Source organism: Cyanistes caeruleus, chromosome Z, assembly GCF_971803275.1.
Source record: "Cyanistes caeruleus chromosome Z, bCyaCae1.hap1.1, whole genome shotgun sequence".
In the NCBI taxonomy this organism is placed as follows: Eukaryota; Metazoa; Chordata; class Aves; order Passeriformes; family Paridae; genus Cyanistes; species Cyanistes caeruleus.
In genome coordinates this window covers 51637571-51650982 of record NC_141732.1, presented here as the reverse complement: position 1 = coordinate 51650982, position 13412 = coordinate 51637571, and the positions used below count along the sequence as shown (strand labels likewise).

The window sequence follows — 13412 nt, the reverse complement described above, 5'->3', positions numbered from 1 at the left end:
TGTTCCTTACACACCTCTCATCTTTACCCTTGCACTAGTTCTGCAAAACAAAGTTCAGTGGTGGGGCTTTCATCTACCTAGGGGAGTTAGTTTCAGATTCCAGTCAATTTTTCCACTCTTCTACACCCATAATAGCATTCTGGACTCTAGAGCACTGGCTTATCTGCACTTCTGCTGTTGAAAAATCAGACGAATCTTGAAAGTAGATTAGCAATCACCTAACTGAGGAAAATAAAAATTAGGAAAAAGACAAGAAGTGAACCTGTAACCTCAGACAAACTACTGCAAGAGTATGAATGACGAGGAAAACAAAACAGTACCATATTCTTTACAAGAATTTTAGTTGTATAGATAATTTCTACTTAATCTCTATTTATAAAGATGTGTTTTTAAAGTAATTTATATAAAAACTATTAAATCTGCAAATGTCTGCTGCACATGTATCTCATCAAATAAAAGAAATTCACTGACTGCTTAAAGTATTATCTGGTCATTTTTACTAGTGAAATAGGGCAGAAGAGTACCATGAAGAGTGTCTTAAATATTTAATCTGGTTTGTATTCAACCTATTTTGTTACAAATGCTTTCAGTAGGTGTAAGTGCAAAGAAAACTAGGTCATGTGTAAACACAGGAGCAGTAAAATCATTAACAAAAGCAGATGACTGCAATCAACCTGCAAGTAAATTATTCACTTATACTATATAACTGAATATTGTAATGTCAGTGCAAAAGACTAGGATGCTGTAACCTTGATGTATCTGTGCCATTTTAAAGCCTTGAAGTCCAAACTAAATTGTGTGCTAAATATTTCTTATATTCTTCTTCTAAGATCTCAGCTTCCTAGTTTATTGAACAATAATTACAATATTAAGGAGTTTTACTTTATATTTAAGAAAGTATGCTGAGATCCTGGCACATGTTACCAAACTTGAGACAAAGTGAATAGGATTCCAGGCAATTCTGACTAGAACTTCAAGTTCTCTAGATGAAGAAATTTAATTTAGAGTGAGTGACATTTTCCTGACTAGTCATTTATTCTATGACATAACTCTGACTTTGAAGTCATTATTCCCAATTGTATTATTTTAAAGGTAGTTCTGTAAAGATTCTACAAACACAGTCTTGTTTGGAGAAAACATGCATCTTGATTAGAGGTCAAAGACTGAGTTCAAAGGATTGAAAATCTGAGTATAGCCAAACTTATCCTTAATAGTTATCAACATTCTACATCTGCAAGGTACCATCTATGAGAAAATAGACAACTGATCTGAAAATGGCTGCTAAAAATCTCTCTGTAGAAAGCACAGCTGACATTTAACAGCTTTTGGAGTTTACAGGAGTGAACACCCTCCCATTGCAAGCAAAAAGCAGGTTTGACCAATTGATGAAATGAATAAGCACTGGTTTATGGGGCCTGATGACATGGACCCAGGGTCCTGAGGGACTGATGGTTGATATAATTGCCAAGGCACTCTTCATGCTATACGAAAACTCATGGTGATCTGGAAGAATCCCCAGTGATGGGAGAAATGAAACACCTCTCCCATTTCTAAAAAGGGGAGAAAGGAAGATGGGGAATAACAGCAGTGAGCCTTACATCTATGTCTGGGAAGATGATGGAATAAATCTTCATGGAAGCAATGCTAAGGCTCATTCAAAGCAAAGAGACATCATGAGACAGTCAGGCATTTCACTAATGGCAAATTATACCTGACCAACCTGGTTGCCTTCTATGATGGAATGACTACAACAGTTAATAGAGTTAAAAACTGACTGATGTCATCTACTTAAGCTTTTGTGAGTTCTTAAATACAGTTGCACATGTCATTCTTGTCTCCATACTGGAGAGCCGTGGATTTAAAGGGTGAATTAGTCGGTAAGGAATTGGCTAGATGAGTGGAACCAGGGATTTTTGGTCAACGTCTATGTGGAGGCTGGTGACATGTCTTGCCTCTCAGCACTCTGTCTTGGGAGCATTGCCCTTTACTATCTTTATCAATGATATAGAAGGTGGGATCTAGTGTACCTTCAGCAGGTTTTCAGATTACACCTAAATGAGTGCCGCTGTTGACATGATGATGGATGCCATCTGAGGACACCTGGACAAACTTGAGCAGTACTGCCATAAAAACCTCATGAAATTCAACAAGTACAAGTGCAAGGTTTTACATCAGGGTCAGGGAAGTCCCAGGCACAGGTAAGTCTGGGTGAAGAACACTGAGAACATCGCTATGAGGAGTTCTTGTGAAAGGAAGCTGGAAACTTTTTTCCAGTTTTCCTATGTGCCATCTCAGAGAACAGTAGTATCTTAAGAGCCTTTAAAGTAAACTCATAGATGCAGGACCAGAGGTTTACAAAGAGTGACAAGACAGTGTTAACAGGTTACTCAGAAGAGTTGCAGATTTGCCATCCCTGGAAGTGTTCAAGGCCAGGTTGGATGGGGCTTTGAGAAATCTGGTCTAATGAAGGTGTCCCTGTCTTTGGCAGCTGGGTTAGAACTAGATGATCTCTAAAGTCTTTTCCAATCCAAAGTGTTTTGTGATTGTAGTACATATGTACCACCATGATTCAGCAGGGCACTCATGTACTGGACTTGAAATACTTGTTCTGCTTCAGCTAATACCCACAACAGCATTTTTTCTAGTTTTTCGTGTCAATGATGAAGTGTTCTCTAGAATTAGAGACATTTTATACATGTAAGAAAGTAAAAGAAAAATGCTGCTACCACCATAGTTCTACTGTATATGGTTTAAGAACTCCAAAAAGGTTGGGTATCAAAAATGACCACATCTAGACTTGAAAAATATTCTGTGATAGATCACACATCTCAGCAGTCCTCATGGTCTGTAACAAGGAGAAAGCTATGTAACAGCTGTTACTGAGCTGAAGGGGTTATTTGTCTTTCACCCTGTTCCTGGTACCAAACATGCTGTGTGCCCCAGTCACCATGCCAAATCTTCTGCTATCATTCTTTCCTGATCAATAACTGCAGCCTTGTGGCAGTGTGGTTATGACTGAACTAGATACTGATGCTCAAGATCTGTACTTAAAAAAGATTTAGATTACTATGTTGCCATAGCAGTGAATTGCCTTCCAAACCCACACTCAATACAGTGACTAATATTGGCTTACAAAGTTGAAATGTCACTCTTACATCCATATCTTGTATTTTGGACATTTATTTTATGATTGGTTTGCTAGGCTGAAACAAAGTGAGACTCCAGCTACCAAGATATTTCTTGAGGGCCATCACCACAACACTGAGATGTCAATCCTTTCCTAAGGAGAAAGAGCTAAAAGCAATAATAATCAGAACAGATCAAGAAATGGAGCAAGAACACAATTCATTAACTATCAGTGTCTCTTTCTTTTACTCTGTGAATGAGTAGATTGCTTTGGTTGGAAATGGCATGACATTAATTACAGAATTTTTACACAGAGCATTTTTTTGCCTTTGCTTTTGTTTTAAAAGATTAGTAAATAGAACATTGGCTCAAATACCCCAAAGAAGGAGAGAAAGAAAAAAGTTGTCATAACACAGAGAAAAGCTTTTTGTTAAGGTTAGAATCCAGAAGAGAGTGGTCTTTGGACTTACGATGGCATGGACATCTGGTCAGGAGAAATGCCATCTACTAAATTTTTCACAATCTCTATTTCCATTTTTTTGTTCTAATTGGGTCAAAAATACCTAAAGGAAAATAAGCCTTATGGCTAATTAAAACTAGTTAAAAGAGGCAAATGTGGACTGATAGACATCCTGCTGGATATGAAGGAATTCATTAGGAAGAAGCCTTTGCGTCATCTCTGCACTATCATACAGAATCACATTCATGGTTTTGGTGGATAGGGAAGATTCAAGCTGGAAGCTGCAAAACACTTTCAGAAACAGCTTCTTGTCTGGGAACATGTCATGCGAATGTATATTTCCTTTGCTTTAAACTTTCTCATGTTCAGACAGCAGAAAAGAGTGAAACTGAGACAATATTTTACTACCTTGTCCCAGTTTTTTTTTTTTTAGAAGTGATGGTGGGGGGATGTTTGGAATTTTTGGGGGTGCTTTTTTCAGGATACATGTCCTCACCAGATGAGTCACTGAGGCTAGCCAAGATCTTGCATTAGGTATTTTTCACAGACAATTTAGGGTCTTGTGTACACATTAAGAATTGCTTAAATATGTATGCTACATGTAGTGGTGTTTGGACACTCTTACTCCACTCTTTCCCTGCCCACACTAAGAGCCTTAGGGTTATTCCACACAAACTGAAATATTGTGATCTTCTGAGACTGGCAAATCAAACAGTGAAGAAAAAGGAAAAAATTATTTAAAATATTAGTAGTTTTCCTCCCATGGTTTCTGAAATTTAACAGAAAATTTAATTAAACTGGATAAGTACAGTTATAATTGTTCTTTGAAATTGCTGATAAAAACCTGTGTCTAGCACTAGCTGGAGAAGGAGTTGGTTTTGCTCTAAAGGGTGAAAATTTCCAGAGATTGCAATTTTTTTACCATATTAAAACTGTAGGAAAAAAATACATTAAAAATAAAGTAATGGTAGTCATAGCTCTTTAAGATGCTTAAGGTAGATTTAATGTTTAAAACGTCTAGAAATGGGCAAGTAGAAATGAGGCTGCAGAGTGGCAGCTAAAAAAGAAGGAATAAAAAAAGAAAAGCAAAATGTTTCATATTTTTCAGTCAGCTTTTCTCCAGAAACTAGACATGCTTTCAGATGTTTGGGGAAGGAATATAAAGTCAGATACTTACAGAAAACTAACTAGAAATGTAATTTCTAGGAATAACAAAAAGGGAACCTCATAGAAATTAGAAAAAGTAGTCTACATTTTTTTCTAAATAACTTAGAAGATTAAATAATGAATGAGACTGGACATCAGCAAGAATATTCTTTTATGATGAAGGTGCTGTGACACTGTAAATGTTGCCCCAAGTTGTGAATGTCCCCCTAAAACTATTTTTTTTTCAAGGTTAGGAGCTTTGAGCAATCTGTTCTGGTGAAAGATGCTGAGTTCTGCCCAGTTACACAATGAAATCTCCTTTGTTATTACCTCTAGAATTACCTACTTTCTGTTGAAAGAATTTTGCAGACATAAATACACTCCAGTGTTGTTTTCTAAATGCAGGCTACCTCTATTTTCTTCCCCAAATTCCTCATTATTAATAAAATTATCTGGCATAGGGCTAATCTTGGCCTCAGAGTATACGCATAGTCCAAATAAATACCAAGTTTCAGTTTAGATACAAACTTTGATAAATGCTGATAGAGTTATCAGTGTTCAAAAGGACAAATCATAGTACATAAATTTATTTACTTCTGATATGTCAGGGGAGAAAAAAGGAAAAGAAAACAGTATCCTAGAAGCTGCACACACCTATTCAAGTTTTACGTTCTGATGTGCTGCAAGCAATTTATCAACACACAAATGCCAGTGGACTAGAAGGAGATTGAAAGAAGAGATTTTACTGGAAGGAAATCCTAGGAGTACACAGAAATATGTGTTCTCACATGTGACATGTATTTTATTTTCTCCTCTCTAGTCACTTTAGCTTTTAAATTAGATTAAAATTGCTAAGGAATTGCATACCGAAATGCATTTTGTTTATTATTTAAAAGGTTGGTTGCATTTGCCACATAATACTTGAGAAACTTTACTCAATATATCCAGTAGTGAAACATAAAATTATGAAAATTTGAAGTGTTTTCAGATTTCTTTATCCTTTCCCAATTTTCCATTTCAATGTAGTACAGTGAGCTGAGTGGAACAGACAATCAGACTGACAGGAGCTAGAAGCCAATTCAGAAGACAAATCACTTAAACCTTTGCAGCCAAGTATCATTGGAAAAGCCATGCTGAGACATTTGAATCTTTGATCTGACTTAGATTTTGTGTTGAGTTCTTTGATGCACCTATTCAAAACACTATTTTTAATTTGAGCTATGAATTAAAATAATTTACCAGCCTTTTGTTTAGGACTAACACTACAGTTAATTGTCTATTTGTTTGCATGCTATTTGAGTGATTTTCTCCTAAAAATTATAAAATACTCAGTTGGGATCATATTTTATTTTACTCAATGCCCAGGTGAGTGTGAATGAATCTATTGGGAAAATCTTTGAAAATGAGCTGCTAAGTATTTTTTCTTCCATTCCTGTGCAGAATATCATGCATTTCTGAGACCCATCAACCCAAGTAGACTATAAGATAGGGGATTTTTCATTATGCAATTTTTCAGGTTTTATTTCTGTATAGTATCTTACTAAGCATAAAGATTCAGAAACATTCTTCAACAGAACATACACACTCACACACTCAATACATTTCCCTGAAAGACAATACAGGTTTTATCCCAATATTTGTTCAGAGATAGGAAGAATTGAGAAAATGCCATGTTAGACATGTATTTTCATATGACAGCTTCTAATTTAATTTCTGGAAAGCAACCATAACTGTGTATGAAATGGAAAAAAAGTTTGCTTATTTTGCAACTTCATCAAACAAATATTGATCAGAATTCAGCTCAACTCTTTATAGATCTGAAAACGTTGACAATTTGTGAGATACTTTTCAAGAAGGTTTTTCTCTTGGATAATTTGTTTCATGAGCAGAAGATAGATGAAGATGAAAAGGCAGGACATTATCATTTGAAGCATGTGTCCAATAGCCTAGCAACTGTCTAAATATTCAGTCTATTTTTAATTCTCTATATTCAATGTGAATTTAAAGTTATCAAATCTCCGACAAACTTTTGCTTTAACAGCACTTTCAGTACTGCAGTGAGTAAAGTTATAATTTTTCTGCTTTCATGACAAATATAAAATATAGAGAAAATAAAAGACAACAAAGAGTGGGTTCAATTCTAGTTCACAATGTGTAAAGCAGTAAATTGGATACTGCATATGGCATTTATAAAGCTCTTTAGATATTTATTGGGCAAATTCCATCTTCCTGTCAATTTATGCAAGGTAGTGGCATAAACTAGTGACTCATTTATTTTATTTTTTTTTACAAGCCCAGAGAAAATAATGCATATGGAAGATATAAATACCTGCATAGCTAAGAAAGTATAGTTTGTTGACCTGACTGACAAGGATTAACAAGATCAAGCTCTTTAGAACTGCATGAAAAAGGACTTCAGTTGCAGGCCACCAGTATTAATAGTAGTTTGTTTCTTAGGTTTTGGGAAAAACTCCGGAAGAATATTTCTCAGGTTTATAAAAACCCAAAAGCTATTCAAGTACCATTACTTTTCTTTTTCCCCACCTCCTTTTTTTTTTTTTAAAAAAAAAAAAAAAAAAGAAAGGAAAAGAAAGAGTTACTCCTAACTAAAAAAAAAAAAAAAGGTTCAGATTTATTTGTAATGTAATATTATCACTTACTTCAGGGATCTAGTGTGTGTCACTAATTTTCTAATCACAGAATCTATGTGATAGATAGACCACTAAGCACTAAGTTCCATATCCAGTCTTTTCTTGAAGACCTCCTGGGATGGTGACTTCATCCACTTCCTGGGCAGTCTATTCCAATGCCCAATCACATTTTCGGTGAAGAACATCTCCCTAATGTCCAACCTAAACATGAGAGAGGAGGCCAACCCCCACCTGACCTCAGTCTACTTTCAGGCAGTTGTGGAGAGTGATGAGGTCTACCCTGAACCTTCTTTTCTTCAGGCTAAACATCCCTCAGCTGCTCTTCATAGGACTTGTGCTCCAGAACCTTCAACAGCCTCCTTGCCATTCTCTGGACACACTCCAGCACATCAACACCTTTCCTGTGTCTGTTTCCAGCCACCAAGGTGCAACCTAGCCTGTGTTGAGTACTGGGGGACAACCCCTGCCCTGCTCCTGCTGGCCACACTATTGCTGGCACAGGCCAGGATGCCATTGGCCTCCTTGGCCACCTGGGCACTGCTGGCTCTTGTTCAGCTGCTCCCTGTCACTACCCCCAGGGCCCTTTTTGCCTGGCCACTGTCCAGCCACTCTGTCCCCAGCCTGTAGTGCACCAGGGGATTGTTGTAGCCAAAGTACAGGACCTGTCTTTTGGACTTATTAAACTCGATGTCACTTGGCCCACCGATTGGGTGGTACATGTTCCTCTTCAGAGGAGCACACTCCAGATGATCTGTTCCATAACCTTGCCACACCTAAGTGTCCAGACCAATAAGTGGTTTCCTGCAGTGTCCTTCCAGCCTTTCTTATGGATAGGCCACACTGGGTAGCTTCCAGTCATCTGGGACCTCCCTGGTGAGCCAGGAATGATGATAAGTGATGGAGAGTGGCTTGGCAAGCTCTTTCAACAGCTTCCTCATCACCCTGGGATGGATCTCGTGTGGTCCCATTGACCTAAGAGCATCTAAGTAGCTCAGCAGGTCACTAATTTTGTTCTCCTGGATTACAGGGGGGGCTATTCTGTTCCCTGTCCCTGTCTACCAGATCAGGAGGCCATCCTGAGGATGTCTTGCAGCATTAGAGAATGGTTGTACAGTATCTCTTGGTCTTCAGGAGAAATCTCTTCCTCTGGACAGTTAATAAATCTCTACTAGTATAAACGGAAAACTTCTTGCTATGTTGCATTTTAAGTCCCCTCTGTTTCAGATGTTCTGTTATAATGTTATGGGCTGGATGAAAAAGAAAATTTTACCTTTAACATATAATTTACATTTCCTATTCCACATTCTTTTTGAAAAGGGAGTAACCCTAAGCTTACATAAGGCCCTGTTGACACAACTTCTAAATACAAGGTAACAGGTTCAAAATATTTCTTCCATTTCCCATATCCTGAAAGCAACCAAGAAAAATTGTGTTTAATGGGATGCATGTGAATTGATGAAGTTCAAAGATATTTTAGAAAATCAGTCTAAGAACATTTCTAATTATCAATTGACAATTGTACCCACTACTCTATCCATTAAAAGCGATTTCCAGTATGTCAAGGAGACGCATGCCTTCCACCCATCAAATCATTTAAATAATGTAACTGGAGAAAATTATTCCAAAATTGATGCCCAGTTATCTGTATAACACCAATGTTTCTTCCTTGCTCAACTTCCTTTAGTTTCAAACAAATTTGTATATTTTGAAAATATATACGATAAGCGCTGTCTCTTGTCCACAAGCCTCATCTCTTAATCAAGTTTCAAGAGACAAAAACTACTGGCTGAGAACTAGCAAGGTTCCTTCTAAAAAACAAGATATAATCACTGTTGCAAAACCCTGAGGATTATAATATGGATCTCTGATTTACATTAGAAGAGATTTACTCTCATTGTATGTTTAGATCCATCAATCTGAAAATTATATTCAAGCTACCTTTTCTTTTAAAGCTGATCTTAATTCCAGAAATAATCATACTCCCAAGAGATGCAATGGTATTCTCAGAAGTAAAAAAGTGAATATCATCAAGATTGAGTATTATCATTCTAATGATCATTTGCCCTCGGCTATGGCCATGGTAGAACTTTTAAATCAATATTTTCAAAGTATGCTTATTAAAAAAGAGTGTTTTCAGTATAAAAGCTATTTTTTTCCATTTCACATTTTATCTAAATTGGTTAACTTTCACTGGTTCTATCCCTTAATAAGTAAACTAATTTAGTGATTATTTTGTGTTTCAAGTAAAAGAAATATTATTTTTAAGTAGAACATTAAGTAAGAACCCCAGAACTTACTCGCAATTTGCCATGATATGGCATGCAAAATATCTACCTATACCTTTTCACACGATGGTGAACCCAGTATGAAAGTTTTAAAAGATAAATTTGCTGTACTATTTTTCTCTGTTTTATAACACTTATGTTTAAAATTTACTTTAAAAGAACAAGTGGTTAAGCACTTTTACAGTGCTTTTAGGAAAATACTACTTTACACATTAGAAATGCATAAATACATTTCTATGCATCCATGTATACATGTCTATCTATAAAGCAAAAATACAGCCAGAAGCTGTACAGGATCAAATATGAATGCATTTAGGTAGACTAATATTTTTTTACATATATATGCCTATAATTGTTTGTATTTATTTCCATTCATTCATATATAAATAAATAATCAGAAGTAAAGTTCTCCAAATATAACCAGCATCAAGTTGTTTCCAGTTAACATGCAAGCATACTTATAAAATATACCTATTAATTACTTAATTATATTAATATTATAAAGAGTACTAAATATTATTAATATTAATTAATTATTTTATATCTAATCATTTATGATACTAAGAGGAATTCATGTTAAATGGAATTTTGAGATTATATCTGCAAAATCTCACTTCTTAAAATTAATTTTAAAATGGAAAAATAGATATTTGTTGTTATATTGGTTCCCTAGAAAATATAAAAATGCAAGAAATGATAAAAAATTAAAATTTTTCATATTGCTGAGATGTTGAAACATTATTTCACAAACACAGGTTGATGGAAATTATTTTCATAAGTGTCAGCTTGCAGAAATAGACATCACAAGCTGAACATACAATAAAACTGAAGCTCACTCTCCACATCTACTTTCTTCCTGCCACTGCTTTCACTGATATAGAAATACCAAAAGGGTGAACAAGACAGCTATGGACAGTTAGCAGAATTTATTCAGCTGTATGACATCCCAAGGGGAGTGACACACCCTTTTTCGAAGGTTGTGCTGCCCCTTCCTGACTCATATCAGGTCATCTACAAGCTGTCAGGAAACAGATATTTTTGTTTTCTTACATTGTGCATTTTTTAGAAATTAGTATTTGTCTCTAAAGGAATGTATTGCAAATTTAAGTGGATGATATGCAGCTTTTTTGAGAACATTTGCCATAGTCCTGAAATTTTATTTTTCTTCTTTAGTCACATGAGGCAACAGATAAATAAAGTGTATGAAAGGAATTTAAAAAAACCTAAGAACTGAACTATGAGAGAATTAGGAAAAATGATAAAAAGAAGTAGGTCAGAGAAAAAGGGTTTTCTGGCTTTATGTTTTTGTTTTGTGGGTGCTTTCATTTAGTTAGATTTATTTACTTATTTTTAACTGTTATTAGTTTATTTAGTATGAAAATATAAATACTGCCATTAAAGGTTGGCATGGACATGACCTTGATAAAAGGTTGGGTAATTTTCTTATATTCATTTTCCAGTGAAATAGTTATTTTTATCCATTGGTTTTGTATCAGTTTAATTTTTTTCTTTCAAATCTCCATAAGGATGATCATGTAATTCTTAAGTGAAGAAGAAAGTTGAAATAATTTATTTATTTATTAGGTAATATTTTTAAAATAGATACATAATATAATTTTTAATCTTTATATATTTTATATATTTATATTTATTATATATTGATACAATATATAATTATATAATATATATTTGTATAATATACATTTGTAAAATATAATATACAATAAATATATATTTATTGTTTATTATATAAATATATTATATCTATTTTATATATTATATTATATACTAAGATATATTTTTTATATTTATTATATAATTATTAAAAAAAACAAAGCAACATAATAAGATTTAGGAAATCAGTGCTACTATTGCTTAGCTTTACCTGTGTCCTGGTTTTATATAATAAATTCATAATTTATATAATATATATACAGTTTATATAAAAAATTATTAAATCTGGCATACCACAAACCTTTGTTTAAACTTCTAACTTAACAAAGCATGGTTCTGATCCAAATTTTGCAAGGACTACTTATACTTACTAGCTGTTTGTGTCAGTCTAAATTCTACTTCAGTCATGTATATAAATTTCAGTCCAATAAAACAACATGAGAAAGTTCTCTGACAAATCTGCTGTACATACAGTTTACAAACAATACTGAGGAGAATCCCATGTTTTATAGTCACCATTGACATCTATTAATTCTTGCAAGGAATTAATAGACTAATTAGACTGTTTATCTTTCTACTTTAAATAAACTGGAAAGATGGTAATATTGGTAAAGAGCCCTTTTGCGTATTAAATCCCTTCCAGATGCAACTTTTTTAATTGTTCCAACTATGCTAAACTTAAGTGATACAATTTAAAGAAGTGGCAAAATGGGGCTTTTGTGGGTTGTTTTTTTTTTCTTTTTTGTTGGGTTTTTGAAGGTCTGACAGCTTTTTTTTTAATTTTACCACAAAAGTTAATGTTTTCTATTTTTTATCATTTGGGGAGGTTTATTTGGTTTTTTTTGGGTTTTTTTTACTATTAAATCCTCTTCCCCCTTACTTTGCCATAATTTTATTATATTTATCAATTATTACAGTTAGCTTAGGTGCCTCCTATATTTATACCCATAAAGGTCCTTTAGCATAAAGTTTCCTCAGACCATGAGACACTTTTGTCTTTGTATACTTCTTTCTTTGAAAATAAAGCTTTATTATACACAAGACACACACACATATATATGCTTGTGTGCATTTTATATAGCATCGGTTGTTCAAAACATAAGGGGAAAATGTTACCAGGAGTCTTATATTAACTACTGTATTAACTGATATATTGATTGCTACCAGTATTATAGCAAGGCTTCTCTAACATTGACTTCAATGTGTTGTCATTAAACACTTCCAATTTTTTCTCAACCACCAGAAATTAACAAACTTCACTATTATCTATACAGTTAATAGTTTTGACCATAGTAGATTTGCTTACTGATAAAGAATTGTGGGTTAGCAGTGACTGATCAATTTCATTCTGAAGGACTGAGCAAAAGGACAAGAAATAACCTCATGAAAAACCAGCAGAAACAAAATGGAAACAAAGTCCACTAGAGCTGCCCATATATAAAGAAAGTATATTTTACATGATTGTTTATAAATTGATAATACAAAACTTTAAAATTTAGGCTTTTACAAGAAACTTTTGAAACCAAAACATGCCATGAAACTAAAAAATTTTAACTCAGTACATAAGTCGCAACATGGCAAAACAGAACTACTACCTTCACACAGTGACTGGAAACATAAAGCAAAGCTGACAGATCTGTTCTCCTGGGTTTAGGTTTCCACAGTCTAGAAGTGCCATTTGCTGCCCATGTATGCACAGTATGACAGCTATTTGTGTTATACAAATGAGGTTTACTCATGAGTTTGATCTCAATTGAATGCTAATCATATTGTCCCTTGTTATGAAACAAGCACTTTACTTTGTTATGTCTAATATTATGAAACAAGCTTAAAACACAGGAGAATATTTTGGTAACCTGCTTAAGCTTGCTTGTCTCAATAGCTATATTACATTACTTATTAAATTATTTCACAAACTTGCTAAATATCAATGTATTTTGTTCAATTGACTTTATGTTAAGAAAAATGCTTCTCAAAAAACTTAGTATATTGAAAAGCATAAAATTTTATTTGTGGCAACCAAGATTCCCAGTAGTTTTATTTTTCATGTAACAGCTATCCTGTCTTATC

At 34.2% G+C, this 13412-nt stretch overlaps 1 protein-coding gene across 7 annotated transcripts in view; it reads right to left on the bottom strand.

The window, feature by feature from the left end:
- Window positions 1-13412, bottom strand: part of PTPRD (protein tyrosine phosphatase receptor type D) — a 1176387-nt gene that overhangs the window by 680962 nt on the left and 482013 nt on the right. The window lies entirely within an intron of this gene.